At 37.2% G+C, this 18,297-nt stretch overlaps 2 pseudogenes; both read right to left on the reverse strand.

Annotated features, from left to right (window-relative positions):
• Positions 1–2,236: 2,236 nt before the first annotated feature.
• On the reverse strand, positions 2,237–7,774 carry LOC116528028 (annotated as a pseudogene).
• Positions 7,775–8,354: 580 nt separating this feature from the next.
• Positions 8,355–9,090, reverse strand: LOC116528029 (annotated as a pseudogene).
• Positions 9,091–18,297: the final 9,207 nt, after the last annotated feature.

The following is an 18,297-nucleotide window of genomic DNA, read 5'->3' on the forward strand; positions in this document are numbered from 1 at the left end:
GTGTAGTTGCTTAACTACTAAACCTCCATTTCCTCATCTATAAAATAAAAATAATACTCCCCATGTTTATTTTAATATAAAAATGAGTGTATGTAGAGTGTTGCACAAGTAAAAAATTCATACTCAACAATAGCACCTTTTCTAGATTCCATTATAATTTTTCATTTCTTTTTATCCTTACGTAGCTCTAAAAATTAACTTTCCTCACAATGACTATCATTTAGGCTAACTCCTGCTGACATTTAGGGGCTTGTGTTAATCTAATCAAGAAACTTAAAATCTTAGTGTAGAATGGGTTGCTTCTGGAAAGATTTTCTTGGGACTGATTTAATTTTTATGCCCGGATTTTTAAAATGATCTTACTGTAAACAAAAGCCCCTTGAATTTCTTACTTTTACTTATCCCCGCTTAATAAATCTATCAACAATTATAATAAATTGCCACTTGTAAATGTTTTCTTATTTCTGTTGATCATTCAAACATACTCCTTTACTTCATGTCACTAAAAAAACTCTTCTTTCAAAATTATTTGTCTAAATGCTACAGAAATATATTTTTGCATTTGAAAAACAACTGAGAAAGGAGTTCACTCTAAAATAAATTCCAGAAAAAATAAACAAGAAAATTAGAATTCCAAATTGCTAGAAGATAAATTTAATTTTTATCTAATTTTTAAAAGAAGTTTCAGCTTTGAAAAAAATTATTGAAAGAAATAATATAAAAATGTGTAACACTTAGACATGAAGACAAAATAATTTATTGAGAAAATTTCTTTCTAGGTAATACATCTACAGCTATTTAGTGCATACTAAATTAAAATATAAGCAAAAACTTTTAAATCCTAAAAGTTGATTTGATAAAATGTCTTAAAGCAATAATTATCAAAAGAAAATATAACATCAGTGAATCTATGCATAAATATATATATTTGAACTTATTTCTCCTAACTGAAATTTTTTATCCTTTGATCAACATCACTCAAATTGCCCCAGCCCTGAGCAACCATCATTCTACTCTCTACTTCTATGACATCAGCTTTTTTATTTCACATATAAGCAAGATCATGCAGTATTTGTCTTTCTGTTGTACAACGTGGAAACTATAGTTAATAACAATATACTATATTCTAGAAATATTCTAGGAGGGTGAGTTAAGTTTTCTCACACAAAAATGATAACTATTAGAGGCAATATATACGGTAACTAGCTAGATTTAGTCATTCCACCATGTGTATATATAAGTTATAGCATTACGTTGCACACAATAAGTACATATAATCTTATCTGTCAATTTAAGCAAAATAAGTAAAAAAATTATAAATATATATTTAAAACAAAACTCGTATAATGAAGTTAGGAGTGAAATGGTATAAAAATTTATAAAGTAATCTACAACATGTTATGAAAATGGCTATAACTTCTCATCAATGTCTTTGTCAATTTGGACTGCTATAACAAAAATGACATAAACTAGGTGGCTTAAACAACAGAAATTTATTTCTCACAATTCTGGAGACTGGAAAGTCCAAAGTCAAGGTGACAGCCAATGTGGTTTCTGGTGAGGGTCTTCTGCCTGGTTATGTTTTTACACAGGAGATGGAGATTGGTGGGGGGAGGGCAAAGTCTCTTAGAAGGTCACTAATTCCATCACGAGAGCTTTATCCCCATGACCACTTCCAAAGGCCCTATCTCCAAATATCATCACCCTGGGAATTCGTGTTTCAACATATAAATTTTGGGGAGAAACAAACATTCAATCAAAAGAGATCTAATATTAACATTTATTGATATCCTAAATATATATCCAAAAGTAAAAACAAGCCATATGCATAAAAACACTTGACAATAGTACAATCTGTGAATAATATGCAATAATAGTATCATATACTATTATTTACAGTAGTGTGTAATATAAAGAGACAGACTAACAATAGATTTTTCATTAACTAATAAGAATCAGACAACATGAAGCTATTAAAATTACAAGTATAAAAACTACTTAGTAAAGTAAAAAAAAAAAAGATATGGCAAGTTATACAGTATGATTCTGTCTATATTGAAGTTATATGTGACCACAGATAAGAACCAGATAAAAATATGGGAAATCTAAGCATTTGATTTATTAGAAAATCATAAGTTAATTTTTTAAACTTACATTTTGATTATATTCTTTTGATTTTTTTTTCAAAGTATAGAAAAGGGTGGACTTTAATCTTTATTTACGGGATGCAGAGAGTTACGAAATACCACATAGAAATAAGAGACCCACTCAGAGGACAAGCTTCATACAGCATGTACAGGTTGGAACTGTTCAAGTATAGATTCAGTGTGAAAAGTACTACAATAACAAACCACATTTAAAAACAGTTCTTAGTAGGAAAATGGTAACACAAACTTATATCAAACATAGGACACAACAACTGTATGCCTCAATTTACATGATATAAATGTTAAAGGTCTCAAGAGTTTCATTCTGAACATGGGAGGTATAGCTTTCAGAGGTAGTTTCTGGCATAACATTTTGATCTTCCTCTTCCTCTACAGAGAAATACTTCCCAATTAAGGATAATGAAGCCTTATGTACAAACTCATTTTCATGGTTTTGTAGAGCTTCAATTTTGTCTAAGCCTCCACATTCTTCAGTCATTATTCTAAGTTTCTCAGTTTCACCTCGTTTCTCAGCAGCCTGAAAGATATTTACAATGGCATCCAGAGTAACCAGGATAATCTTGGTATCTTTCCCAGTTAAGAGGTTCATCAATGATTTTATTATGCCACAATGAAGAAGGTAAATAATCTCTTTAATTATTCCACCCTTTGTAGAGTTAGTTATAGTCCATATGGCTTTCTTCGTGTCTTAAAATCTGCCTTAGTGAGAACATTGACAAGAAATGGGACTAATCCGTGATTCACAGCTTGCTGTATCTGGTCCTGAAGGACAGCTGTGATGTTTGACATTGTCTATGTAGCTTCCTTCTAAATGTTAGTTTTAGGCTGGGAAAGATGATGCACACTCCTGCATAAATAACAACGTGAGTCTGTTCATCTGTACCGGTGACAATATTCCCTACGGCTCTTAGTGCAGGGTCACAATTGGCAATTCAGAAGCTCCTAGGAGCTTCATGGGTTAGGGCATAGCTTCTGTTTTCATGACCGTATCAATCCATTCATTTGGATCATCAGTAAAGTAGGAAACAGCCCAGCACGTCTACCAATATTTCTGGATTATCATGGTGAAGGAGCCAAACTAAAGTAGAAAGAATTTGCTCAACAGCATCTAATGAGGCTGGAGGATTCTTGTTGTGATAAGGGTTTGTAAGTGTCCAGTTAAGATTACGTAAGTAACCACATGCTAAAGATGACATATCAGGAACTGCAAGAAGAGCCAATAGTGGGTCAACTGCAATGCTTCATTTCTGTACTGTCTTTTTCCTTGACCTTGAATCTGTTAAGTTGGGCAGCTGGTGGATTAGCATTCTTGTTGGTGAACACAGTTATGAGACAAAGGGAGAAAGCTGCTCAGTGGGCCCAGGTTTCCAGGGACGCGATAAGGTGCTCGCTGGCTATGGGACAACTGTGCTCAAAACATCCATCTCCCATCTCGGCTCAGCCCAAAGATAGTGTGTCTTCATTATATGTTGTGCAATGATAAATTTTTTAATGAAATAATAGCTAAACATAAAGGATTCTTGCTTGATAGGTTTCTTGAAGCTTGATAAGATAGTATGTGTTGCACACACATGTTTATTGCATCACTGTTCACAATAGCAAAGACTTGGAACCAACCCAAATGCCCATCAGTGATAGACTGGATAAAAAAAAATGTGGCACATATATACCATGAAATACTATGCAGCCATAAAAAAGGATAAGTTCATGTCCTTTGCAGGGACATGGATATGGATGAAGCTGGAAAACATCATTCTCAGCAAACTAACGTTAAGAACAGAAAACCAAACACCACATGTTCTCACTCATAAGTGGGAGTTGAACAAGGAGAACACATGGACACAGGGAGAGAAACATCACACACTGGGGCCTGTCAGGGGGTAGGAAATTAGGGGAGGGATAGCATTAGGAGAAATACCTAATGTGGATGGCAGGGTGATAGATGCAGACAACCACCATGGCACGTATATACCTATGTAACAAACCTGCATGTTCTGCACATGTACCCCAGAACTTAAAGTACAATTAAAAAGAAAAGACAGTATGTGTGTGGCTAGGGTTGCCAGATTTTACTAACAAAAACAAAGGACTCACAGTTAAATTTAAATTTTGTTAAACAACTAATGCTTTTTTACCATAAATATATCCCATTCAATATCTGGTACATAATTTTACTACAAAAGCATTGTTAGTCTGAAATTCAAATTGGGATGGGTGTTGTGCAATTTATCTGACAATCCAATTTGTGCCATTTAGGACCTCCTACCTTCTGCACACATTCACCATTCATATTAAATAATTATGCCCCAGTATGCATGGGATGAAGGTGGTGGGTAGATTTAATACTCATTGGAAGAAGTAACCTTGGCTTTTACCAAACAGAAATATGTTCAACTTTTTCTGTCATAACACACCTTACAGGAAATTCTGATTTGATCTATGAGGACCAGAAATGAAAACATTCTGAAACAAAATTAAGAGAAGAATAATGAATGAGTTTATGAAAACTGAGATCATGGTAGATGACATGAACTAACATTTTCCCAAGTTTTCAAGCCCAGGCCAACATGCACACATCCTGAGAAAGCCCCAATAACAGGCCTTCATATTGTACACTTTATATTTTTAAAGGCCCAACTAAATAAAACATTCGGAGAAGATCCAGAATGGTCCAGGAACTACTGCCACTGAAGGATCTAATGGATTTTTGCCAGACTGTTCACTTTCATCACCGTGTGTTCATGGTCATCTACAGATAGATAAAGAACGTTGCCTAAAGGGCAGTGCATAACTGCTTCCAGGTTATAAATTTATTATCTAATAAAATGCTTCATTGAAATTTTACATCCATTTTCTTCTTGATATGTTACAAATCACAGCATCTTTAGTCACAGGTATGAATGGCCTAGGCAAATAGGTCGGATGCAGCAAGAATCCTAAAGCTATAGTCAGCCTGTTGTATTGAAGACCTAGGAACAATACTGGTGTGATGGGAGCTTAGTGAATAAACAAAGAATGAAGGAAGATGAGTGAAAAGAAGAGGACAGGGAGTAAAATCCCAAAAAAGTGTTGGGTATTATGAGAACGGCAATGGATAGCCTCTGTAGAAATGCAGAGGGAGGACTAGTACATTCCTGCTTTGAGGCAGGTGACTTTTATTTTTATTAATTAGGAGAGGCTTTAATAGACCCCTCATTCCTATGTGAATCTATTATGATCCTGTACATGATCATTGCCGTGTATAGGGGCTGCAGACCAACTTTTGTAAAAACGGAATCACGGCTTTTTGGCAGATGTCCTTCAACATTCAACTGGCTTGTATGTAATCACCTTGTACAGTATTTTAACTCAATCTATTAAGAAGGCCAACATTTTTGCAAACAATATATTGCTGAACCCAACTAAGATAATTTAACTGCTTCATTACTACAATAGTCTCTTAATTTAACTGATATTCCTAGCTCTTCTTTTGCCCTCCTGCCATCCGGTTAACACCCAGGACTCAGCATAATATTAAAAGTATAAATCAATCAGATCATATAATATCCCTTCTTAAAACTTTCCAAGCGTACTTCTGGACTTCTGCTCAGGATGTGAACTGGAAAGAACATGGCTCCTATTTTTTTTAACACAAAAAAGCTAAGCAAACTGCAAATTTATAGCTTTGAACCTATGAAAAGTGGAAAAAAATCATTTCTATTACTAGGTTGAAAACTTACTTAGCTCAGTTCTATGTCCTACATAAAATGTCGAGCTCCCAACAAAAAAATATGAGGCCCATAAAAAGACAATAAGGAACAACACATTGCCGAAGACAAAGCAATCAACAGACCCACACTCAGATACGACATGGATGTTGAAGGTGTCTGACCGGAATTTTAAATAATTGTGACTAATCTGTTCATAGCTACAAAACATTCTTTTGAATTCAAGATCAGATGGGAAATGCCAGAGAGTGAACTAAAAGAATGAAGAAAGTGGCAGGGAGAAAGGAAGGAGTAGAAATGCTGGAAATGAAACAGGAGTAGCAATGAAGATTTTGTACACATGACACAGCTGAGAATAAAATCGGCAATCTGAAAATAAGTCCATAGAAATCACATTTCTTTAAAAATATGTTTAAATACTCTCAAAACTCAACAATAAGAAAGCATGGGGGGGGCTAGGGGAGGGATAGTGGGAGGAATGGTGGGGAGGGATAACATGGGCACAAATGCCAGGTATAGGTGATGGGGGGATGGTGGCAGCAAACCACTTTGCCATGAATGTACCTATGCAACAATCTTGCATGATCTGCACATGTACCCCAGAATCTAAAGTACAATAAAAAAAATTACTCTCTGAATAAAAAATAAAGTCAAAAAGCAACAGATGTTGGTGGGGCTGTGGTGAAAGGGAACACTCATGCACTGCTGGTGGGAATGTAAGTTACTTCAGCCACTTTGGAAAGCAGTTTGGAGGTTTCTCAAAGAACTTAAAACAGAACTACCATTTGACCCAGCAATCTCATTATTGTATATATACCCAAAAGAAACAAATCATTCTACCAGAAAGACACATGTACTCATATGTTCATCACAGTGCTATTCACAATAGTAAAGTCATGGAATCAACCTAGGTGCCCATCAACAGTAGACTGGATAAAGAACAGATGATACATACACACCATGGAATACCACATAGCCATAAGAAAGAATAAAATCATGTCCTTGCAGCAATGGGAGTACAGCTGAAGGCCATTATCCTAAGCAAATGATCATAGGAACAGAAAATCAAATACCACATGTTCTCACTTATAAGTGGGAGCTAAACATCGGGTACTTATGGACATAAATATGGCAACAATAGATACTGGGGGCTACTAGAGGAGGGAGGGAGGGAAAGGTCAAGGGTTGAAAAACTCACTGGTACTATGCTTACTACCTGGGTGACAGAATCATTTTCACTCCAACCTCAGCATCACACAATATACCCAGGGAACAAACCTGCACATGTACCCCCTGAATCTATAAATAAAAGTTGAAAAAAAAAACAAAGCCACAAACCTGATAAAATGAGTAAAGAGTTGAGCCTCCACCAAAGTAGATACACAGATGGCACATAAGCATATGAAAAGATGCTTATATCATTAATGCAAATTAAAATCACAATTAGACACAACTCAGCATTTTGAAATTTTAATTTGTTGAAAACCAGCTTTAATTGTATTATTTTAAACTCGTGACATTTTAAAATTATACAAGTATTTTGACATCTGCCCCCCACATTTAGTGTCTTAAAATGATGGCAAAATACCAACCAATCACAGGATTAATGGGCTTAATGAGTTTAACCCTCAGTTCCCATTTACAGCACCCAATATTCCTTTGAAATATGAAACAGACGTGGCAGTGGCCAACAGTGAATGTCTTTCCCCAACACCAACAAAGCTGAAAAGTTTAGCTCCTCTGAGTGTTATGCTGCAGTGGCATTTGTCCAGAATTGGTACTGTCCCATACTTGGGGGACTTCAAACGTACCAGTGAAAATAGCTTTTTCCTCTTTAAGGGGAAGAAAGAAAATCACTTCAAAACCCAGCAGATCTGTCTGTGAGATCTTTCTTCCCATGCCATCTCTTCAGGTTTTATTTTTTATTTTTATTTTTTTTGCAGTGGAGCAAGAGAGACCAATAGCTAACCTGAGTTGCAAGAAACAAGACAGTGATGACTATTAAGGGAGTGACCAGGAGCAACCGGAATACTCCTTTACCTCCCACGCCAAATGTATGTGCGTCACAGAAACACACACACACACACACACACACACACACACACACACCAAATCTATAAAATACAACAGCTAGAAATACAAAATTCATTCATCCAAGGATGGTAGATGGCAAGAGGGAAAGGTGGGGGGTGGGGGGTAAATGGCACAGTGAGAAAAAAAAAAGTTTTCAAATCAGTCCAGTCCAGGGACTGGCAAATGCTAGAAAATAGTTGCAGAAAAACCTGTGTTCCTTTCAGACTCATGATGGTGTTAAAAATCCACACGCTGGTGTCAGGAAGATTCTGCCTGACGTGTACCAGAGACAAAAATTCTGATTCCTCAGAAAGAAGGGAATATACAGAAGGACCCTGGCAGAGAGAGTTCTGCCTTCCCTGGCAGGAGGAAGTGAACAGGGAAGACAGCTACCACAGCCTCATTCCTATCTCACCCATGCCCTTTGGATGACAGTAGCCTTCAGTTTGGCAGGAGATGGATGCAGTGAAGGGAACTTCTCTAAAGAGGTTAAGCTTCTCAGGGCAGACTGCAGGTAGACTGTTCAGTGAAAGAGTCTGTTGCTTTGGAAGACCACCAAGGGGAAGAGGCACAGCTGGAAGAGGTAAGCTGTGTCAGGGGCCTTTGCTTCATCGATGCTGATAATGAACAAAGGAACAGGATAGAGAAGAGGCAGCCACTGATAATACAGCTGCACTGGCAATGAAGACTGGATTGCCATGAGAAAAGCCAAGGGCAAACCAAACCCAAAGTAGTAATGCCAATTCCTTTCTGTGTTAGACAACTGCTGATGCATTTCAACTCCTTTACTGGACCAACAATATTTGAAGCAGTGTAGTGAGTAGTGAAGGGACAGATGCAGGAAACTAACCAGCTGAACGACATGGATGGGAAAGAGACTCACAAACACTCCTTGACTGAGGAAAAGAGCCTGCAGCAAAAGGTTGGAGAGCATGTCCGCTATTATTCTGCAGACATTAGGGAATGGGTGAGGCTTCCTCACTGGTTTCTCAAACGCCAGGTCAGCTATATCTTGAAACCAAACGGCATTCACAACTTTGCTCGGCACAAACAAGAGGAGCTCCCAATGGGCACTGGAAATCGATATGAGGAAGAATTCTAGCCATAACTGACCATCTCTATGTCATGATAGATCACCAATAATTCAGGATGTCACTGACCAAAGCAGAAGAATAAACACTCAATATAACAAGAAGAGACTGGACCAGAACACTCCACCATTCCAAGTGCAACACTGAAAACTTCTACTAACAATACATGGTGGCTGGGTGCGGTGGCTCACACCTGTAATCCCAGCTCTTTGGGAGGCCAAGGCAGGCAAATCATGAGGTCAGGAGTTTGAGACCAGCCTGGCCAACATGCTGAAACCTCATCTCTACTAAAAATACAAAAAATTAGCTGGGCGTAGTGGCAGGTTCCTGTAATCCCAGCGAGGTTGGGATTACAGTGAGGTTGCAGCGAGCCAAGATGATGCCACTGCACTCCAGCCCAGCTGACAGAGTGAGACTCCATCTCAAAAAAGAAAAAGAAGTAGGAAAAACAAACAAAAAACATGGCTCACTCTCTCGCTCTTACTCTACATACCTGGCTCTTCTCTGTGCCAGGACACTACTTCACTACTTGTCCGTCTTCAATGCTACTCCTCTCCCTTTTGCTGGATTCAAGCATGCAGCTTGGAGATGGTACAAATACTCCAGATGGAATCTTTGATTCTTCTGGTCCTGGAGAAAGGTTTTAACACTGTCAGGTATCTCTTCACCACCCAAACTATCAAGTACAAAGAGGAGACAGAAGTGCCTCCAGATCTCTCATTATGAAGGACCAACAGCTCCACTGCCACAGCTCTGGTCAGGCCCCTCACCCAAGGCAGACCTGATTGACTTCCCAGCACACAGCTGCCCCCCTCCACTGGGCTGCTCCCAGGGCAGGGGCCACATAGGGCTCTGCCAGGCATTTTTTAAATTGCAAAAAAGAAAATTTAAAAATTGCCAACATCATGTTACTTAGAAGTATATAGAGCAACTGAAAATCTCATACATTGCTGGTAGAAATTCAAAATGTTACAGCATCTTTGGAAAATAGTCTGGCAGTTTCTAATAAAGTTAAACATATGCCTACTATGCATCCCAACAATCTTCCAGACAATTACTCAAGAAAAATAAAAACTATATTTATTCTAATATCTTTATATATTTATAGAGGTTTTTATTTTTAAAGTCTAAAAATGAGACAGTTCATATGTTCTTCAAATGCTAAACTGATAAACTTTGCAAACCCATTCAATGAGACATTGCTTAGGAGTAAAAAGGAATGGACTTGATTTCACATGACATAGATGAATCTCAAATGCATTATGCCAAGTAAAAGAAACTATATCCAAAAAGCTACATATCATATGGTTCCATTTTATATGGCTTTTTATAGGAAGGGAAACACATCATAGGTTGTATTAGTTCATTTTCATGCTGCTATTAAGAAATACCCCAGACTGAGTAGTTTATAAAGAAAAGAGGTTGAATTGACTCACAGTTTTATATGAATGGGAAGGCCTCAGGAAACTTATACTCATGGCAGAAGGCATCTTTTCACAGGATGGCAACAGAGAGAATGAGGGCCAAAAAGAAGGGGGAAGTCCTTTATAAAACCATCAGATTTCATGAGAATTCACTTACTATCACAAGAACAGCATGGAGGAACCACCCCGATGATTCGATTATCTCCACCTGGTCCTACCCTTGACACATGGGGATTATTACAATTCAAGGTGAATTTGGGTGGGAACACAGAGCCAAACCATATCACAGGTTGTTAGGGATTGGGAGAGAAGGAAAGAATTGAGTACAAATGGGTAGCATGAGAGACTTTGTGATAAAGAAACCTGTATTCATCTTTTCTCACACTGCTAATAGAAAAATACCTGAAACTGGGTAATTTATAAAATAAAGAGGTTTAATTGACTCACAGTTCCACATGGCTAGAAAGGCCTCACAATCATTGTGGAAGAGTAAGGGACATCTTACATGGCGGCAGGCAAGAGAGAGCTTGTGCAGGGGAACTACCCTTTATAAAATCATCAGATCTCATGAGACTTATTCACTATCATGAGAAATGCATGGGAAAGACCTGCCCTCATGATTCAACTACCTCCCACTGGGTCTTTCCCACAACCCATGGAAATTGTGGGAGCTGCAATTTAAGATGAGATCTGGGTGGGAACACAGACAAATCATATCAAAACTATTCTAACTGTGGTGATCAATACATGACTGTATTTTTAGCATTTGCCAAAATCTGTATAACTATACCCCATAAAGAGCATATTTTACCATATCGAATTTTAAGAAACCTTTCCAATAGCCTCTACAACCCTTAAAATTGAAGCTTATTTCCATATCCTTTACAGTTTTGCATATTTCTTCTGCCTCTCATTCCTCACTCATTCCATTGCTTACTATGCTACAGCAATACAGTTCTTAGCAAACAAAGTACTTTCAACCCTCATATTATGGCACTTGCCATCAAATTCATCAAATATCTTTTTCCCCAGGGCTTTATTTTGTTAACTCCTTATCCTTCACATCTCAACGTCAATGTCAACTAGTAGATATGCTTCCTTAACAGCCAATCTTATATCACCTTCCCTCAATCATATTGCTTTGCTTAGTTACTTTACAATTTCCAGAACCTAAAATTATTTTATATATGTTTTTACTTATTTGTTACATATCTCCACCTCTAGAATACAGGCTCCATGGAGTGAGGTGTTATTTTTCTCTTTTTCAAAAAGAGTAAAATTCCTGGGCAAATAACAGCCACGTGATAAGTATTTGATAAATGAATGACTGAATTTTAAAACTGTTAAGTGTTCTGAGATAATCCCTCCAACTTTCTCCCAGGCAATACTAGACTTTTTAAAAAAGGAAGAAAATAGTATTTGTACCACAAAGTGGATTATTAATTAATTTTGGTCAAATAATTTGTAAAAGAGGCTATTGAGCAAGATAAAAAATCTCCATGGTGCCCTTAATGTCCAGGATTCTGTTATAATTTTGTTTGAACACAGATTCATTCATTATTAGACTCTGGTAGTGGTTGCTTAAGAAAAAATAGAGACAGATTACTTTTTATCTCAAAACATGATGATACTGACAGTCATCAAGATGGCTGACTAGAGGTGCCCAGCACTCTTCTCTCCTGAAAAAAAAAGACAAAAATAGCAAGTAGATAACCACACATCCAATACCCTAAGCTAACACGCTGGAATTTAGCAGTGACCCTCTGAGGTACAGAAACTTGAAATTGTGCCATAAAGAGAAAAGCAAAGCAGATAGGATCAGTTAAGAGCCAGAGAAGACTCTCCATTCAGAAAAAATGTACATGAGAGACCCGCAATGGTTCACCTTCCAAACACAGATGCTTGTCATTCTAACTACAGGTGAGCCCCTCAACCCTCACAGACCCTAAGCAAACATGCAGCACAATTATGTTGTCTCCACAAGGGAATTCCTACTTGGTCTTATCCACCTTCAGCACCCAATTTGCTGCAGCACATCATAACTTTCACAGTGGAGCCAACATCAGACTATATCCTGCCCTAGTGCCTAATAAATCCTGCATCTCCATATCCTTGGGGCCCCATCAACATTCTCCCACAACTACTCAGAGGGCAGCAGTATCACACCAGCTGGACTTAAAGGTGGGCATGTCTCTGACACCCAAGCCCATGCAATACCGTACAACATAGGGAACAGATAGTCCAGCACATCCAGGAGGCTGTCCCTCAGAGCACATGCTCCTCAGAGCCTGAGAGCCATCTGCCCAAGCCTCCACAACAGTGATCCTGCCCTCTCCAGCAGGCATCGTATACCCAAGCACACTGCCTGAGTACCTAAAACCTAGCCCACCTTGCATCCCACAATCACTACCAACACACTCATACTTCAACAAGGGACCCAAAGTCCTCTACTACCATGGCCAATACATGTGTGCCCCTCCTGGGATGGCTCAAAGATAAGTTTTCTTGGGTCACCACTGTTACTACTGGCACCACACATACTACCTTGAAACTCAAGGGCCAACCCACCAGATGCTCCCATGCCACCACCACTGACGCCTGCATGCTCTGCCCAGGGTCAGAAGAAGCAGTCCAAGAAACAGACCAGCCAGACTACAGCTGCCACTGCCCATGCCTGTGTACCACACCCAGGGTGCTGAGGACCAGCCAGCGGAGGTTCTGTTGCCACTACCACCAGTGCCTACACACCCAACGTGGGGACCCAAGAACTGGCCCACCCAGAGCCCACTCTCACTACAGCCAATACCCACAAAACCATTTAGAGACCTGAGAACTGATTCATCTGGGGCTCACCCAGGCCACCCAGGGGCCTAAGGACTGGCCTGACTGGCACCCCACCCCTAGCAAAGTTTCACCACAGCCTGCACAAATAATTACAACTACTAAGGAATTCTCAGACACCACTGACATTGATTACATCCAAATAAATCATATGGAGACTACACTCTGGCACCCACTTAGAATCTAAGCCAAAGTACCCTAACCAACAGGTACTATAGACACATCAATAAGAACTTACATTTCCCTATGAAAACTACTCCATAAAATTAGAAAATGCAACTGTTACACCAGATGCATAGATATCAATGTAAATATCAACAAGAAACTGAAAAAACAAGTAAACATAACACCTCCAAAAAGACAGAGTAATTCTCCAATAACAGATCCCCCCCAAAAAGAAACTCAAAATAATAATATTAAGGAAACACAGTAAAATACAAGTAAACACAGATGGACAATACAAAGAAATCAAGAAACTGATTCATGATCTGAAAAGGAAATTTAACAAAGAAATACTTATTATAAGAAAAGAACTAAAGAGAAATCTTGGAATGAAATAATTCAATAAATGAAATAAAATGTATAATCAAGAGCTTAAACAATAGACTATAATAAGAAGAAAAAAATTCTAAACGTTAAGATAGGCCTTTTGAAAATAACCCAGTCAAAGTAAAAACTAAAAGAATGAAGAAGGCCAGTCATAGTAATTTACACCCATAATCATAGCACTTTGGGAAGCCAAGGCTGGAGGATCACTTGAGCTCAGGAGTTTGAGACTAGCCTGGGAAAACACAGCAAGACTTCATCTCTACTAAAATTTTAAAAAATTAGCTGGGTGTGGTGGTGCATGGCTGTAATTCTAGCTACTTTGGGGTGGGGGACTGAGGGAGAAGGATTACTTGAGCCTGGGAGGTCAAGACTGCAGTGAGTTACAATTGTGACACTGTGTTTGATGGAGAGAGATTCTGTCTAAAAATATTAATAATAATAAAGTCTACATGACATACAGGACAACATCAGGCAAATAAATGTTCAAATTTTGTAGAGATACGGCATAGAAAACCTATTTAATGAAACAATAGCTAAAAGCTTTCCAAGTCTTTTGAGAGATACAGACATCCAGATACAGGAAGTCCAAAATTCTCCAAATAAATTCAACTCCAAAATTTCTCCCCAATGCAAGTTATAGTCAAAATATCAAAAGTCAAAGACAAAGAAATAATTATAAAAGCAACAAGAGAAAATCATCAAGTCACATATAAGGAAATTTCCAACACATTAACAGTAGATTTCTCAGCAAAAACCATACAGGCCAGGAAACAATGAGATGATATAGTCAAGGTGATGAAAAGAAAAAAAAAATGGCTGTCAAGAACTCTATACTCAGCAAATCTATTCTTCAGAAATAAAAGAGAACGAGTCTCTACCAGACAAACAAGAACTGACAGACTTCATCACCACTAGACCAGCCCTACAAGAAATGCTTAAGCAAGTCCCACAACCGAAAGCCAAAGGATGATATCTCCCATCACGAAAACACATGAAAGTATAAATAAAACTCGCTGGTAGAGCAAATACACAATGAGGAAGAAAAAGAAAGTCAACCTTATCACTAAAGAAAACCACCAAATCCAAAAATAAACAATCAGAGAAGATGAAAGAAAATAAGAATATGCCAAACAATCAGAACCTATCTAACAAAAAGACAGGAGCCAGTCCTCACCAATGATCTACAGCAACCTTGAATGTAAATAGTTTAAATTCCTCAATTAAAAGGTATAGACTGAATGAATTAATAAAAAAAAAAGACCCAACTATATGCTGCCTACAAGAAATTCACTTCACCTGTAAAGACTCATAGAGACTGAAAGTCAAGGAATGAAAAAGGATAGTCTATGCAATGGAAATCAAAAGCATGCAGGAGTAGCTATACTTTGATAAAATAGACTTTAAGTAAAAAACGAATAGAGAAAAACAGGATTATTATATAACATAAAAGAATCAATTTAGCTGGAGGATATAACAATTGTAAAGATATATACTCAACACAAAGCACCAAGATATGTAAAGCAAGTATTATTTGAGGTAAAGAGAGAGATAGACCCTAATACAATAATTTTTGGGAACTTTAACACCTCACTTTTAGAATTGGACAAATCACTCAGTCAGTCAATTAACAAAGAAACATCAGATTTAAACTGCACAATAAACAAAATGGACCTAATAGACATTTACAGAACATTTTATCCAAAAGCTACAAAATACATATTCTTCTCATCAGCATGTGAAATATTCCCCTGGATGAACTTAATGCAAGACCTCAAAACAAATATCAATAAATTAATTTAAAATCATATTAAGTATCTTCTCAGACCATAATGGAATATAACTAGAAATCAATAACAAGAGGGACTCTGAAAACTGTACAAATACATTTAAAAACATGCTCCTGCATGACCAAAGGGCTAATTTAAAACTTTAAAGGGAAATCAGAAAGTTTCTTGAAAAAAATGAAATTGGAAACACGACATACCAAAACATATGGGATACAAGAAACTGAGGGAAATTTACAGCAATAAATCCATACATTAAAAAGTAGAAAGACTTCAAATACAGAATTTAATGATGCACTTTAAGGAACTAGAAAAGTGGAAACAATACAAACTCAAAATTAGTAGCAGAAATAAACCAGAACTAAACAAAGTAGAAACACAAAAAGTCAACAAAATAAAAAGTTGTTTTTTAACAGATAAATAAAATTGACAAACCATTAGCTAAACTAAGAATAACAGAAGAGTCAAAATTAAATCAGAAATGAACAAGGAGACATTATAACTGATACCACAAAAATACCAAGAATCATTAGAGACTATTATGAATAACTATAAGCCAACAAATAAGAAATTCTAGTGGTAATGAATATATTCCTGGACACATACAACCTAGCAAGATTAAACCAGGAAGAAAGAGAAAACATGAACAGACCAATAAAGAGTAATGAGATTGCATTAGTTATAAAATGCCTCACAACACATTAAAGCCTAGGACTGGATAGCTTTCCTGCTTAATTTTACCAAAATTTTTTTAAAACACCAATTCTTCTCAAACAATTCCAAAAAATTAAAGAGGAAGGATTTCTTCCTAACTCATTCTACAAGCCAGCATAACCCTGATACCAAAACCAGACAAGGACAGGACAGGACAGGATAGGACAGGACAGGACAGGAAAGGAAAGGGGAAAGGGGAAAGGGGAAAAGGAAAGGAAGAAAGAAAGAAAGAAAACTACAGACTAAAATCTCTGATAAACATACATGCAAAAATCCTCAACAGAATACTAGCAAACTTAACCAAACGAGACATCAAAAACATAATATACAACAATCAAGCAGGATTTACCTTAGGAATGCAAGGATGGTTCAATATATGCAAATCAATAAGTATAATATATTACATCAACAAAACGAAGGATAAAAATCATCTGATTATCTCAACAGATGAAGAAAAAAGCATTTGATAAAATTCTACATTCCTTCATGATCAAAACTCTCAACAAAGTAGGTATAGAAGGAACACACCTCAACATAATAGAGGCAATATATAGCAAACCCACAGATAACATCATACCGAATGGGGAAAAGCTGAAAGCCTTTCCTCTAAGAACTAGAGCAAGGCAAGGATGCCCACTTTCATCGGTCTCAATCAACATAAGAGCAATTAGGCAAGAGAAAGAAAGAAAGGGCATCCAACCGGAAAGAAGTCAAATTGTCCCTTGCTGATGATATGATCTTATATAGAGAAAACCTAGAGTCTAACAAAACACTTTAAGGACTGACAAATGAATTCAGGAAAGTTGCATCACACAAAATCAACATACAAAAACTGGTAGCAATTCTATACACCAATGACAAACTAGCTGAAAAAAATAACAAGAAAGGAATCTCATTCACAATAGATGCAAAAAAAAAATAATAAAATATCTATAAATAAATTTAAGCAGAGAGGTGAAAGATCGCTACAAAGAAAACTACAAAACACTGATGAAAAAAATTGAAGGGAACACAAAGAGACATTCCATGCTCATGGACTGGAAAAATAAGTAATATTATAAAGATCGTATCACCCAAAGCATCTACATATTCAAAGCAGCTCCCATCCAAATACTAATGACGTGTTCACAAAAATAGAAAAACATTCATAAAATTTATATGGAAATACAAAAGACCCTAAACAGCCAAAACAATACAGATCAAAAAGCTGGAGGCAAAACACTGCCTCAGTCCAAAATATACTACAAAGTTATAGTAACCAAAATAGCATGGTATTGACATAAAATCAAATACATAGAATGGACAAGAATAGAGAACCCAGAAATAAATCCACGTACTTACAGCCAACTGGTTTAGTTTTTTGAGACAGGAGCTCACTCTGTCACCCAGGCTGGAGTACAATGGTGCAAAAGCTATTCACTGCATCCTCAATCTCCTGGGCTCAAGCAATTCTCCTGCCTCGGCCACTCATGTAGCTGGAACCACAGGCATGCATCATCACATCCATCTGATTTTCTTAATTTTTGTAGAAATTGACTCTCACTTTATTGTCTAGGCTGGTCTTGAACTCCTGGGATCAAGAAATCCACCTCCCTCATTATCCCAAAGTGCTAGGATTACAGGTGTGAGCCACAGTGCCTCACTGGCCAACTATATTTTTGACAAAAGCACCAAGAACATATATTGGGGAAAGAACTTCCTCTTCAATAAATGGTGCTGGGAAAACAAGATATCCATATACAGAAGAAAGAAACAAAGCCTTTATCTCTCACCATATTTTTTTTAAATCTAGTCAAAATGGATTAAAGGCAAACATAAGACCCTAAACTACATAACTACTGGAGGAAAATATAGGAGAAATGCTTCAGAACATTTATAAAGGCAAAGATTTTATGGGTAAGGTTTTAGAAGCATAGGCAACAAAAACAAAAAACTGACCAATGAAA

Source organism: Sapajus apella, unplaced genomic scaffold (assembly GCF_009761245.1).
Source record: "Sapajus apella isolate SASKATOON/1434 unplaced genomic scaffold, GSC_monkey_1.0 scaffold56, whole genome shotgun sequence".
In the NCBI taxonomy this organism is placed as follows: Eukaryota; Metazoa; Chordata; class Mammalia; order Primates; family Cebidae; genus Sapajus; species Sapajus apella.